Source organism: Rhinichthys klamathensis, unplaced genomic scaffold, assembly GCF_029890125.1.
Source record: "Rhinichthys klamathensis goyatoka isolate OS25496 unplaced genomic scaffold, OSU_Roscu_1.1 h1tg000085l_1, whole genome shotgun sequence".
NCBI classification, from domain to species: domain Eukaryota; kingdom Metazoa; phylum Chordata; class Actinopteri; order Cypriniformes; family Leuciscidae; genus Rhinichthys; species Rhinichthys klamathensis.
In genome coordinates, this window is record NW_026606626.1 from 1,319,182 (window position 1) to 1,335,000 (window position 15,819).

At 40.4% G+C, this 15,819-nt stretch overlaps 1 protein-coding gene across 1 annotated transcript in view; it reads left to right on the forward strand.

The window, feature by feature from the left end:
* LOC130085684 (serine/threonine-protein kinase PAK 6) overlaps window positions 1-15,819 on the forward strand; it is a 120,979-nt gene that overhangs the window by 44,376 nt on the left and 60,784 nt on the right. Inside the window, exon 2 of the mRNA XM_056251593.1 lies at window positions 808-1,099. The gene's annotated coding sequence lies outside the window, so the exon portion shown is untranslated. The remainder of the gene's footprint in view (window positions 1-807; window positions 1,100-15,819) is intronic.

A 15,819-nucleotide genomic window follows, 5' to 3' on the forward strand; every position in this document is an offset into this window, starting at 1 on the left:
ACCTTGTCATGAATGCTTTAGATTTTGAATTTAAAAATCATGTTAAATAAATCGTGGTATTAATGAAGAAAGTTGCATTAAAATGCTGATTAAATTTTTTCCGAAAACAGTTCTATTGGAATTCTATTAATATTTATTAAATTCAACATGTTAAACTGTTTCTTTAAACAAAGTAACATAGAAACATTAACACTGGTGTCAATAAATAAATAAAACGGTGTCTGAAGTTTTCAGATTTTTTCTTTAAATGTTTATCCTATATTAATTTATTATGATTTTACAATAACAATAACGACAGGCTTTTTAAAAGTCAAAACATCCAACCAAGCAAAAGTCAAAACAGAGCCGTTTGTACCTGACCATCAAAAATGACTATGAGACTATGAGTATTAAAATAAATCACATTTAGATGTTGCCACATTTCTGGTATTTCTACTATGGAAACAATGTTTACCGTGGTAAATATTTGTTGATTTAGCATCAGTCATCTGACTGCTGTTATTTCGCAGCGTTACCGGCCTGTCATGACCCTCATTATCTCATGAATTATTCATGACCTGACCGGTTTATCAGCGCGCGACACACACACACACACACACACACAACCTGCCGTCTCAAATCACCCGCTCACGTGGAAACGCTTCACCAGGGCGACAGAGGGGGCGTGAACTGTCTCCTAGGTGATGCTGCCACACACACACACACACACACACAGGAGGAGGGAGAGAGAGAGAGAGAGAGAGAGAGAGAGAGAGAGAGAGAGAGAGAGAGAGAGAGAGAGAGAGAGAGAGAGAGAGAGAGAGAGAGATAGAGGAGGCAGGCCAGGCTGTTTTCGCATCCTCTAGATGTGGATTATACCTTGTTCTCGCCATGGCAGCATTACGGCACCGGTAGCAGGGGCTTCTGGGAGATCAGATGCGCGGGTTTGAGCATCATCTCTCTGAGATGGCCGTGCACGCGTGCAGCTGGAGGCAGGGATGCATCGGGGTTTCTCAGGCGAACGGGAGCCTGCAGTGGGAGGCTGACTGAGTTCACACAGGCACACAGAGCCGCTTCTCAGCTGGAGAGGCTGTTACATTCATCAACACACAACGGCAAGGTAAGAAAACATGCGTTTTGACATCCATATGCACGCTGTGTTCATGCACTGAGGTGATGCTGATTATGCTTTGTGCTGCATCGCTGGATAAAGACACACACACACACACACACACACACACACACAGAGACAGACAGACAGACAGACAGAGAGCGGGTGATGGGAGAAACCAAAAGCACAAAGCTTAGACGACAATGAAAAGGCTTGAGAAAAGAAGGTGAAGCTCTGAAGGACTGCGTTGATGTGGAAATGCTTTTACGTTCCCTCACCCTCACCAACCCCTCATCCTCTCTCTCTCTCTCTCTCTCTCTCTCTCTCTCTCTCTCTCTCTCTCTCTCTCTCTCTCTCTCTCTCTCTCTCTCTCTCTCGTGCGCGCGCGCACATTTGCATGGATGAGGGACCTCAAGGTAAACCTTTCAAAAATGGCTGTTTCTGAGCAGTTGACCCAATATAATGATGTTTTGAGGGTTTGATATATTCAAGTTGAACGTTAGGGCATTCGAGGCACCTTCAAAAGCACGCCTAGATGCTCTTCTAAGGGCAATTTGAGGAAATCCGAGTATGTTGTCATTTTTTACATTGAATAGCTCGACCAGCCTTCATCCAAACTCCTCAAATGGCCCAATAATGACATTTCTTTATGATAGCAAGCGGTTGCATATCTTACTCTGCATGTGAAACAGAATGATAGTCATTTAAATCTTTGAAAATGAATACTTTCACAATCTTGGCTGCTTGATTGTTTATATCATCGCACAACTCTCTATATAAAGTTGGATATATTATATCCAACTTTATCCACATACATAGAGTACACTCAATTAATATATATAGCAAATCTCAATTACTTGATATTATTTTTCAGCTCAAAATTAAACTACATTATCATCCAGTTGTTCTTTATATAAAGTTGGATATGTCCAACTTGCGTAGGCCGATACTATTTACTGCAGATCTCAACTGATTGCTTGTATCGTCCGTCGCATTATGTTGCCCAGCTGTATAATATAAAGTTGGATATACGTATGTAGGCCTATATATTACATAGTGTAAAAGCAATATTACATACCAAATCTCAACTGCTTAATTGGATGTATTGTCTCACAGTGTAAACTATATTATCGCCCAGCTGTGAAAATGCAACTATAAGGCATGAAGATTTAGATATTATAAACATTATCATCATGATTTTCTGTAAAGCTGCTTTGAAGCAGTGTGTGTTGTGAAAAGCGCTAAACAAACTTCTGTCATGAGAACTCTCTGAGGGTTTGGCATGGTAATGGATATGACGAAAAATGTTAATGTGTTTGGTCTTGTCGGGATAGATCTGCTATTGCCAATACACACACTACACACTAAGACATGCTTCTGCTGTGCAATATAGCGTACATGAATTAAGGCCCTTGCACACGGAGTCCGAAATTTTCGCACGTTAAAAACTAGCCTGGGAAAACCCAGACAACTTCCGGCAAATTTAGATTTGCTCTGAAAGTTAGTCTGGCGAAGAGCTCATTCAAGCCCATTTCCAATCCGCCGAAATTGCGGCACCAATCAGAAGCGTTGGGGCGGGCTTTACACGATGACGACAGCGCTGGGATTTTGAAGCAGATTTTGTAGCCTACATTACAAAGATGGATGCCGCCGTCGAACATCACTCGTTCCAATCAGCTATCGCGTCTGTTTTAAGCCATTTGAACGTTTCCTTTTAGTTAAAAACCGAGCAAAGAACAACACTCGGAGATGTTTCTCCGCCGCTCTGCATACGTCATCTCCTTCATCGCTCTGATTGGGTTTAGGTCTATCCGCGACGTCCGTTGGTGACGCCCCTCTGGAAATGATATGTCTATGACGCTTTGCCAGACCATAACTCAGTTACAACTGAGAATGCTCTGGTTTTAACCAGGCTAGTTTAATGTAGTACTGACACTAAAACTCTAAAAACTTGAATTTTTTGTCACATTTTGGGTGAACTATCCACAATACATTGCATGCATTTTTGTATTGCGATATATTGCAACACGATATATTGTCCCACCCCTAGTTCACATAAATAGGACATTTGTAGAATTTGCTATTTGATCAGTAGATTGGCAGACATCTGTGCAAGTGCACATCTGTGTTTTGGTGAGATCTCCGCGTTTGGATGCTGGTTTGAGGTCTTCTCGTGTCTCGTGTGTTGAAGTGAAGGTCTGGGCCGTTTGCTGCTGTCAGACTGTGTTTATTCTCCTTCCCACTCGAGCGATCATGTGAACTGATCTTATTAGACACTGAGCTACACAAACACCACCAGAGACGGCCCAATGCTGTTGCAGTGCTACTGGATATTTCTCTCTAGGATGAGAGGTATTTCAAGAGGACATATTATGCTATTTCACATGTTCGTGTGTGTTAGTGTGTAATGTTGCTGTTTGAGCATTAAAAAAGCTCCAGTTCTTCTCTATATCAGTGTTTCTGAACTCCTGAAACGCCTCCATTGTAGTCTTGAGTTTCTTCCGGGAACGAACACGTCACAATATTCCTCATTATAATAATTCATACGCAGAATAAAGGGGCGGGGCCTGGTTGAGTTAGTTAGTAGTGTGTTAAACTGGTGGTTATGATAAGGGGCGGGACATTTCCAAACACACTCGAAGCGCTCGACCAATCACAACACACTGATCCAGCCGACCAATCAGAGCACAGTGTGCTTTTCAGAAGGAGGGGCTTCATAGAGATATAAAAATAATTTTTTGAAGCTGTGTGTGAAGATTATTGAAGTACGTTTTATAAGAAAATACTATTTCAGTCTTTCTACTTCAAAATTTCGTGTTTTATACGATGTTTCTTTGTAATTATTTCTGAAATTAGCGATTTCTAAATCGAACACCATTTTTTTTTTATGTTGTTGCAACTTTTTGCCTTTATTTTTTTTAGGATAGTTTTCGTGAGGGTTTGAACATATTTGACATGCATCACTATAGTTGTCAGGTGCCAAAGTTGCGTGTTGTAACATCACAATGCATTCTGTGATGGAGAGCCAGTGTTGCTTCTCCATCCCTCAAAATTGTGTCCTTGTTGTATTTTTGTATCATGCATGTAGTAATTGTTCATGTTGGTATTCACTGTTTTATGTCCCGTTATCAGAAGAGTGGGCGTAACCTAAGCATGTGGGAGGTGAATGGGGGAAATGCTCATTTTAACTAATTTAGGAAATATCAGTTGTGCAACTGACAATATTTGTTTTTCTCTAGCCTGTATGTTTTATTGATTGATTGTTTTTAAACTCTTTGTCGTAACTATCATTGAGGGAACTTTGCTGAAATGTAGAGTTAGTTTTACAGAAAATGGTATGTTCCAATTAACTAAAGGCGGGAAAATTATGCATTTAAGTTGCATTTAATTATGTTTATTAATATTTATTTAATTATTAATGCATTAATTATGCATTTATTCAGGAGTGAGGCAGCTTAATGCAAAGGTTGTGAATGCTACTTCTCCAACAGTTAGTGAGAGAAGTTGTTACTAGTTTTGAGACTGTTTTTGTGTAACGTTTGTTTTTATTATCAACTGTTGTATGGACCTTTTACACTACCTTGCCTTTGAAAGCATTACCCTTCTGTTGGAACGGCCTTTAAACGAATAACTGGTGTGATTCTTCTTGTGACCACTCGGGTCTCTATCACACATTCGAATTACTGTCGTAACGTGGTTAAAATCCCTAACGAGGACTTTTTAAAGTCGATTATTTCTCCACGACAGGAATGACATTAAATAGAGATTTTGGCTTCAATATTCCGCCTTGCAATCAAAAATCACAGAACCCGATATATGAACTCATTAAATTATTTAAGCTGCTTTCAACATTTGTTTTATTTTAAGCAGTATACTGTACATACAACTCTATCCACTGAACAATACAATTCTCCTTTATCTTCTAAAGGGTTAGTTCACCCAAAAATGAAAATGATGTCATTAATGACTGTCCCTCATGTCGCTCCAAGCCCGTCAGACCTCCGTTCATCTTCAGAACACAGTTTAAGATATTTTAGATTTAGTCCGAGAGCTTTCTGTCCCTCCATTGGAAATGTATGTCCGGTATACTGTCCTTGTCCAGAAAGGAAATAAAGACATCATCAAAGTAGTCCATGTGACATCAGTGGGTTAGTTAGAGTGTGTTGAAGCATCGAAAATACATTTTGGTCCAAAAATAACAAAAACTAGGACTTTATTCAGCATTGTATTGTGTTCCGGTTCTGTTGTGGATCCGCGTTCAGTGCCGCCGCTGACGTAAGACGCTGCTGACGTGTGTCTGGTGTGTGTGTGTGTGTGTGTGTGTGTGTGTGTATTCTGGTTCTGTTGTGGATCCGCGTTCAGTGCCGCCGCTGACGTAAGACGCTGCTGACGTGTGTCTGGTGTGTGTGTGTGTGTGTGTGTGTGTGTGTGTGTGTGTGTGTATTCTGGTTCTGTTGTGGATCCGCGTTCAGTGCCGCCGCTGACGTAAGACGCTGCTGACGTGTGTCTGGTGTGTGTGTGTGTGTGTGTGTGTATATGTGTGTGTGTATTCTGGTTCTGTTGTGGATCCGCGTTCAGTGCCGCCGCTGACGTAAGACGCTGCTGACGTGTGTCTGGTGTGTGTGTGTGTGTGTGTGTGTATGTGTGTGTGTGTATTCTGGTTCTGTTGTGGATCCGCGTTCAGTGCCGCCGCTGACGTAAGACGCTGCTGACGTGTGTCTGGTGTGTGTGTGTGTGTGTGTGTGTTCCGGTTCTGTTGTGGATCCGCGTTCAGTGCCGCCGCTGACGTAAGACGCTGCTGACGTGTGTCTGGTGTGTGTGTGTGTGTGTGTGTATTCTGGTTCTGTTGTGGATCCGCGTTCAGTGACGCCGCTGACGTAAGACGCTGCTGACGTGTGTCTGGTGTGTGTGTGTGTGTGTGTATTCTGGTTCTGTTGTGGATCCGCGTTCAGTGCCGCCGCTGACGTGTGTCTGGTGTGTGTGTGTGTGTGTGTGTGTGTATTCTGGTTCTGTTGTGGATCTGCGTTCAGTGCCGCCGCTGACGTAAGACGCTGCTGACGTGTGTCTGGTGTGTGTGTGTGTGTGTGTGTGTTCTGGTTCTGTTGTGGATCCGCGTTCAGTGCCGCCGCTGACGTAAGACGCTGCTGACGTGTGTCTGGTGTGTGTGTGTGTGTGTGTATTCTGGTTCTGTTGTGGATCCGCGTTCAGTGCCGCCGCTGATGTAAGACGCTGCTGACGTGTGTCTGGTGTGTGTGTGTGTGTGTGTGTGTTCTGGTTCTGTTGTGGATCCGCGTTCAGTGCCGCCGCTGACGTAAGACGCTGCTGACGTGTGTCTGGTGTGTGTGTGTGTGTGTGTGTGTGTGTGTGTGTGTGTGTTCTGGTTCTGTTGTGGATCCGCGTTCAGTGCCGCCGCTGACGTAAGACGCTGGTGACGTGTGTCTGGTGCGTCCGTGTATTCGGGTTCAAATAAATATGGCTGTCTTACGTCAGCGGCGGCACTGAACGCGGATCCACAACAGAACCGGAATACACACACACACACACACACACACACACCAGACACACGTCAGCAGCGTCTTACGTCAGCAGCGGCACTGAACGCGGATCCACAACAGAACCAGAATACACACACACACACACACACACACACACACACACACCAGACACACGTCAGCAGCGTCTTACGTCAGCAGCGGCACTGAACGCGGATCCACAACAGAACCAGAACACACACACACACACACACACCAGACACACGTCAGCAGCGTCTTACGTCAGCGGCGGCACTGAACGCGGATCCACAACAGAACCAGAATACACACACACACACACACACACACACACACACACACACACACACACCAGACACACGTCAGCGGCGGCACTGAACGCGGATCCACAACAGAACCAGAATACACACACACACACACACACACACCAGACACACGTCAGCGGCGGCACTGAACGCGGATCCACAACAGAACCAGAATACACACACACACACACACACCAGACACACGTCAGCAGCGTCTTACCTCAGCGGCGGCACTGAACGCGGATCCACAACAGAACCGGAATACACACACACACACACACACACACACACACACACACACACACACGTCAGCAGGTCTTACGGGCTTGGACCGACATGAGGGCGAGGCATTAATGAAATCATTTTCATTTGTGGGTGAACTAACCCTTTAAGCAATTACAAATACCTGAAAAGTTTGAGCATTTTGATACTCCAGGTTTGATGTCAACAACACAAAACATTATTTCTATCAAGTATTCCCTTCTAAAGCACTAAGCAGCCCCGTCCCTGAGCTTTCGGGATGTGATGATAGTGTTAGTTCACTCTTCAGGGCTCAGACTGACAGATATAGATGTGGATGAGGACAGACGACACGCGGCTCAGGCGTTTAGAGTCGTCATCTCGCATCTGAAGTCCTGCTTCACACTCCACTGCGCTGTGATGGCACTGACAAACCATCTCAAACATCAACGGGGAACAGGGGAATGCATTCTGCTCGGGACCGAGTCCAAACCTTCCCTGGAGAATGAGGTGGTAGAAAGAACAGAAAATAAACAGACAGATCGTCCTGGCCAACAGCCACAGAAATACCTCCTGGTTTGGGATTCGGAAGAGCAGAAGGCAAGACAGCTTTACACTCCTAGAAGAAACCACTCTAATCACAACCTTAACGGTTCATATATAGAGCTTCCCATGGGGCCATTTCACAGATTCAGTTTTAATTCATTCATTTTCTTTATTCTTAATTACATTTAATGAATTAATCTGCTACTTTATTCCTAGAAAAGAAAATTAAATAACACATTAAAAGTATTTTGCAATAATTTCAGACATTTTTCATAACACTTTTAAGCCTTTTTGTATTAATGTATTATAAAAATATTTATAATGTATGATATAATCGATTATATCTTTTCAGAAATAATTGTAAATGTGTTATAATATTATATTTAAAGCCACAATTAAGCCAATTTTATAGATTCAGTTTTAATTAATTCATTTGGTTTATTTTTAATTACATTTTATGAATTAATCTGCTACTTTATTCCTAGAAAAAAATTAAAATAACACATTAAAAGGATTTTGCAATCATTTTAGACATTTTTCAGTAACACTTTTAAGCCTTTTTGTATTAATGCATTATAAAAATATTTATAATGTATGATGAAATCGATTATATCTTTTCATAAATAATTGTAAATGTGTTATAATATTATATTTAAAGCCACAATTAAGCCAATTTTATAGATTCAGTTTTAATTCATTCATTTGCTTTATTTTTAATTACATTTTATGAATTAATCTGCTACTTTTTTCCTAGAATTTTTTTAAAATAACACATTAAAAGTATTTTGCAATCATTTGAGACATTTTTCATAACACTTTTAAGCCTTTTTGTATTAATGCATTATAAAAATATTTATTATGTATGATATAATCGATTATATCTTTTCATAAATAATTGTAAATGTGTTATAATATTATATAGGCCCTATATTTAAAGCCACAATTGAGCCAATTTTATAGATTCAGTTTTAATTCATTAATTTGGTTTATTTTAAATTACATTTTATGAATTAATTTGCTACTTTATTCCTTGAAAAAAAATTAAATAACACATTAAAAGTATATTTTGCAATCATTTCAGACATTTTTCATAACACTTTTAAGCCTTTTTGTATTAATGCATTATAAAAATATTTATAATGTATGATATAGCTAATCGATTATATCTTTTCATAAATAATTGTAAATGTGTTATAATATTATATTTAAAGCCACAATTGAGCCAATTTTATAGATTCAGTTTTAATTAATTCATTTGGTTTATTTTTAATAACATTTTATGAATTAATCTGCTACTTAAAAATTAAATAACACATTAAAAGTATTTTACAATAGTTTTAGAAATTTTTCAGTGACACTTTTAAGCCTTTTTGTATTAATGCATTATAAAAATATTTATAATGCATTGTATTTACAATTATTTATGAAAAGATATAATCGATTATGTGTTATAATATTATATATATTTAAAGCCACAATTGAGCCAATTTTAAATAGAACCATTGAACCTTCAATCTCCATCTAATATAAGAAAAATAATGTTTCTTTCATTTAATATTCTACACAAGCATGCAAATGCATGCAGACATAAATATTCGGCCAATGCATGAACACGGTCCTTTTGTGCATAATGAAATGAAAATTCATCATATTTTTGTAAATGCATGTTTTAGATCGTATTGTGAACTTTGTTTTTACCTCGTAATTTTTTATCAAAATGTCATAACTGGATTTATCTGCCTCCATTTTTGAGTGTCACGCCCACATTTTAACATCCAATGAACGATCAATGCATAGAACCAAGTGTTTTAAGGTTATTTGTCATTAGCTAGTAATCCTAAAAATTATATATTTGGTCTTTATAGAAGTAAACTAAAGGCAAGAGAAAAATAAATTAATCTTCAGGAGAACGTAGTGCAGGCGCTCACGAGGGATGTTCATCACATTGATAAATGAAACTGTTCATGCGATCCTGATCACGCGTCTTTAACTGAGTAAAATTACTGATGGAAGAGCAGATCATCTCTGAAAAGAGGACATTGAGTTCATGCCAATGTGTAGATTAACATTTCTGTCACATGACCTCAATATGTTGCATGCTTTAACTCAGTGAGTAGCATCACGTTTTTTTCTTTTGCATTTTAATCAAATTTTGTGTTCTCTTTTAAATTCTCTTATATTGTGGTATATTGTTACTAGTGAAAATAAACTATTAAAATATTATTATTATACTATTAGTAAATTTCAGCTATTTGCACATTAGCCATTTCAATCAAATCATATTGCATGAATTGCGAGGGTTCAAATTAATTTAGTGAGGTCTAATTGTGAAAATGGTTTCCTCATCTCTATATCTTCAGCCAGTTCTGCTGTGTAAACCCACACATTCTCCAGTTGTCTTACTGGAAAGACGTATCCGTGTGACTGGGATTTGGGCCGTCAAACACTCCTCGCCCACAAAACCCCTCTCAGTGGATCCACTTCTCAGCTCAATGACAAACTTTTAGTGTTAGACCCAAAACAAACTTTTCAAGAACTCAAAACTGATATACAGTAGTGGCCAAAATTTATTAAAATATTAATAAAAATGTTTTTTTGTAAGCATATTGCATAGTTGAGTTTGGAGTCAATTGTTTTATTTGGGATAATGACGCAATGAAACATATTGGAAGCTTGTTTCCGCCACTGAATAAAAATTAATAAAAAAATAAATTGCGACTTTTTATCTCACAATTGCGAGATATGAAGTCAGAATTGTGAGAAATAAAGTCGCAATTGCGAGATATAAAGTCGCAATTCTGAGAAATAAAGTCTCAATTGCGAGATATAAAGTCGCAATTCTGAGAAATAAAGTCGCAATTGCGAGAAAAAAAAGACAGAATTGCGACTTGTAAACTCGCAATTGTGAGAAAAAAAGTCAGAATTGTGAGATAAAAAGTCGCAATTCTGTCTTTTTTTCTCACAATTGCGACTTTATTTCTCAGAATTGCGACTTTATAACACGCAATTTCGACTTTATATCACGCAATTCTGACTTTATAACCTGCAATTGCAACTTTATATCAATAAATTCTGACTTTATATCTCGCAATTCTGACTTTATTTCACGCAATTCTGACTTTATAACACGCAATTGCGACTTTATATCACGCAATTCTGACATTATAACACGCAATTGCGACTTTATATCAACCACAGAATGAAAAATAAATAAGGTAATTGTGACTTTATATCTCGCAATTCTGACTTTATAACATGTAATTGCGACTTTATTTCACGCAATTCTGACTTTACAACACGCAATTGCGACTTTATATCACGCAATTCTGACTTTATAACCTGCAATTCCAACTTTATATCAATAAATTCTGACTTTATATCGCGCAATTCTGACATTATAACACGCAATTGCGATTTTATATCACGCAATTTTGAGAAATAAAGTCGCAATTGCGAGACGTAAAGTCGCAATTCTGAGAAATAAAGTCACAATTGCGAGATAAAAAGTCGCAATTACCTTTTTTATTTTTCATTCTGTGGCGGAAACAAGCTTCCATAGAAACATGACGAATTGTGCCGACATTATTTTTGTCCATAGAAATTATAAACGCATGCAAAAACAACGAAATATTAATAACTGATTGTTGTCAATGTGAGCTTTTTGTTTTTCTATGCACAAATAATGTAAATAAATATGCCAAATATATTTGTCAGATAAATGCCTCAACCAAGTTTAGTGTTAAATATAGTCCCTCATATTTAAAAAATACATAGTTCATTATGTAATAATTATATATGCACATATTTTGATGGTTTAATCAAACTTGTAGGGTCATTAAAACAAACATCCCCTCCGGACATCACTTTTGGCGTTTGCTTTGCACACATTTCGAGTTCTATATATAATTGCCCAGAGTTCATGTAATTTCTGAAATATCAAAAGGATTTTGTCTCTTCTAAGTGGAACATTTCACAATGCATTTGCTGTTCTGTGTTGTCTGACTCGAATGTGAAGTATTCTTAGCTCACACATTACAAGGTTTGTGATGTCGAGAGCAGTAATTATAGGACAGAAAATGGCACAAATTATTTGCAAGTCAGCTGTCAGAATGTGATAAAAATAAACTGTAAATGTTATTCTCTGCTAATTTAGATCTGCTGTTTGGGTGCTTTGAACATGAGTAATACAGAAAGATTCATCAATGAGAAACAGATGGTGGCTGCATAATGCATTAATAAAATACTGCATGTTTTAAAGGTGCAGTAAGCAATTTCTGAGAAACACTTGATATTTGAAATCAACCCAAACAAACACGCCCCTTTCTTCATTGCTCCGCCCCCAAAATGCACAAAGACACAATGCAAGAGTTTCTATCATAGCTTAAGTGAAGCAAACTAATGCTTTGCGAAAAATAATGCGAAGATGATGAACGAACGGCAAGAAAGAACAATTTTTTTTACATATTTACATAAGAGTAAATACACGCAAGAGTTGGTTGTTAGTCGCCAGCAGCTCCAGACAAACAATGACACTCAAAACTATCATGTTACTAGAGCTAACATTACAACAACAGCAGATCTTGCTTTTGTGAAACAGCAAAACCAATGTTACTCGCGTATGAAGCAGAAACAACGCAACCTCGGTGTCCGATTTCAGGTCTTCCCGCTCGGGTCTCTCCAGCGCTGAAAAGCTTTTCTAATATTAACGCGGGTCCTAAAGCTCTTGCCTGATCATAACCGTTCTTTTACCAGTGATATTTCTCGGATCTTTTCTCTTTTGTAATGTCTCTCGGCCATCTCTCTTTCTACAGTCATTCTTCAAATCTTCCTCTTGCTCTCTCTCCTCCTTCATCACAAAAGGACACGCCCCCTTCTGCTGATTGGCTCACTCTCTCTCCTCCCCCACCATGAGAGGACACGCCCCCTTCTACTGATTGGCTCACTCTCTCTCCTCCCCCACCATGAGAGGACACACCCCCTTCTACTGATTGGCTCACTCTCTCTCCTCCCCCACCATGAGAGGACACACCCCCTTCTACTGATTGGCTCACTCTCTCTCCTCCCCCACTATGAGAGGACACACCCCCTTCTACTGATTGGCTCACTCACTCTCTCTCCTCCCCCACTATGAGAGGACACACCCCCTTCTGCTGATTGGCTCACTATCTCTCCTCCCCCACCATGAGAGGACACACCCCCTTCTACTGATTGGCTCACTCACTCTCTCTCCTCCCCCACCATGAGAGGACACGCCCCCTTCTACTGATTGGCTCTCTCTCCTCCACCACCATGAGAGGACACGCCCCTTCTACTGATTGGCTCACTCTCTCTCCTCCCCCACCATGAGAGGACACGCCCCCTTCTACTGATTGGCTCACTCTCTCTCCTCCCCCACCATGAGAGGACACACCCCCTTCTACTGATTGGCTCACTCTCTCTCCTCCCCCACCATGAGAGGACACGCCCCCTTCTACTGATTGGCTCACTCTCTCTCCTCCCCCACGATGAGAGGACACACCCCCTTCTACTGATTGGCTCACTCACTCCTCCCCCATCATGAGAGGACACACCCCTCTGCTGATTGGCTCACTCTCTCCTCCCCCACCATGAGAGGACACACCCCCTTCTAATGATTGCCTCACTCTCTCTCCTCCCCCACCATGAGAGGACACGCCCCCTTCTACTAATTGGCTCACTCTCTCTCCTCCCCCACCATGAGAGGACACACCCCCTTCTACTGATTGGCTCACTCTCTCTCCTCCCCCACCATGAGAGGACACACCCCCTTCTACTGATTGGCTCACTCTCTCTCCTCCCCCACCATGAGAGGATATGCCCCCTTCTACTGATTGGCTCACTCTCTCTCCTCCCCCACCATGAGAGGACACACCCCCTTCTACTGATTGGCTCACTCTCTCTCCTCCCCCCCCATGAGAGGATACGCCCCCTTCTACTGATTGGCTCACTCTCTCTCCCCCCGCCATCATAAGAGGACACGCCCCCTTCTGCTGATTGGCCGCAAGTGTGTTGTGGTGCTCCGTCTGATACACAGTGTTTCTCAGTAATCACTTACTGCTCCTTTAAAATTATGCTGCTTACTCTTCCAGTATGTTATGAGATAACAAGTAAGATGTTTAACAGATATGCAGAGCATGTTCATGCATTTGTAGGTTATATTCTGTAGCTTTTTTAGAACTATTACTTTAATTATTATAATTATAAATAATAGGAGGAACCAAATTGACCATGACAGACTTGGTATATATTTATTATTTATGTGTTTGATTTTAAAGCAGCTGTGAGAGGATTTACATTCATGCATATGGCAGACACTTTGATCCAAAGCTGTGCGTTCAAGCTGTACATTATATGCATTCCCATGACCTTGGTGAGGCTTTGTTCTGGCGTTTGAGCCACAGAGAGGACACTGTACACAAACTATAATGAATCTGACGCAGGATTCAGCGTACTGCACTGCAGGCACAAACACAAGTAGAGACTTTCATCACCTCAAACATGCAACCTGTGATGATTTTCCTCTATTGACAAACACAAAAAGAGGATTAGCTCGTGTCTCACCCCCACAGTGAAAAACCTGACACAATTATTGCATAAATGCAGAGCGCTCGTCCAAAATTGGATCGGTGAAGAGGCGTTTGTTCTGTTAAGAGTCCCAGACTGTGTGTGTAACACTGTTGACATAAATTAATACAACACTCAAATCCATGAGCACAGTATCTTTCTTATCTTTGCATCCTTGTGCATACATTCACATGCTATGCTTTAAGCTTTAACTCCTCAGATTTAATTTAAGATTTACATGCACTTATAACAGATAATCTGGAAACATGACATAGTTTTAGCATGTTATTGAATATACAAATGTTAATGTATTTGGTCTTGCCGTTCTACATCTGCGGTTGATTATTGCTGCTCCTGCAGAGCAAGTATGGACTTCTGCTAATAGATACTAGGGATGGGCATTTTTGTCAATTTCTCATTTCGTTTATTGACAGGTCTCAAAAAACGAGTTCTCGAGTACTCGGGGGACGGGGCGTGTCCGTCATGAAAATGTTACGAAATTACGAAAATTACTGTTGACAAATAAAAATATGACATGAAAACATAAACGTTTGACTACAAAAAATAACACTGCTAGATTATGATGTGTCAATGTTATCGAAAAAAGAAACATCTAATTGGAACAGTTGCTTGAGATAAAGTAAACTGAAGCCGTTATGACACATCCTATGAGATTAATAATAATCAGATATCCTAAATACATAACATAAACGTAACATTACAACTTGCATTTGCACAAAAGGACACGAATGCACATGTGAACTTGAGAGAGCTAGTTAAAGGGAAACTCTGGGTGCGCCATTCCCTTAAAGGGTTAGTTCACCCAAAAATGAAAATGCTGTCATTAATGACTCTCCCTCATGTCGCCCCAAGCCCGTCAGACCTCCGTTCATCTTCAGAACACAGTTTAAGATATTTTAGATTTAGTCCGAGAGCTTTCTGTCCCTCCATTGGAAATGTATGTACGGTATACTGTCCTTGTCCAGAAAGGAAATAAAGACATCATCAAAGTAGCCCATGTGACATCAGTGGGTTAGTTAGAGTGTGTTGAAGCATCGAAAATACATTTTGGTCCAAAAATAACAAAAACTAGGACTTTATTCAGCATTGTATTGTGTTCCGGTTCTGTTGTGGATCCGCGTTCAGTGCCGCCGCTGACGTAAGACGCTGCTGACGTGTGTCTGGTGTGTGTGTGTGTGTGTGTGTGTATTCTGGTTCTGTTGTGGATCCGCGTTCAGTGCCGCCGCTGACGTAAGACGCTGCTGACGTGTGTCTGGTGTGTGTGTGTGTGTGTATTCTGGTTCTGTTGTGGATCCGCGTTCAGTGCCGCCGCTGACGTGTGTCTGGTGTGTGTGTGTGTGTGTGTGTGTGTGTGTGTATTCTGGTTCTGTTGTGGATCCGCGTTCAGTGCCGCCGCTGACGTAAGACGCTGCTGACGTGTGTCTGGTGTGTGTGTGTGTGTGTGTGTGTGTGTGTGTGTGTATTCTGGTTCTGTTGTGGATCCGCGTTCAGTGCCGCCGCTGATGTAAGACGCTGCTGATGTGTG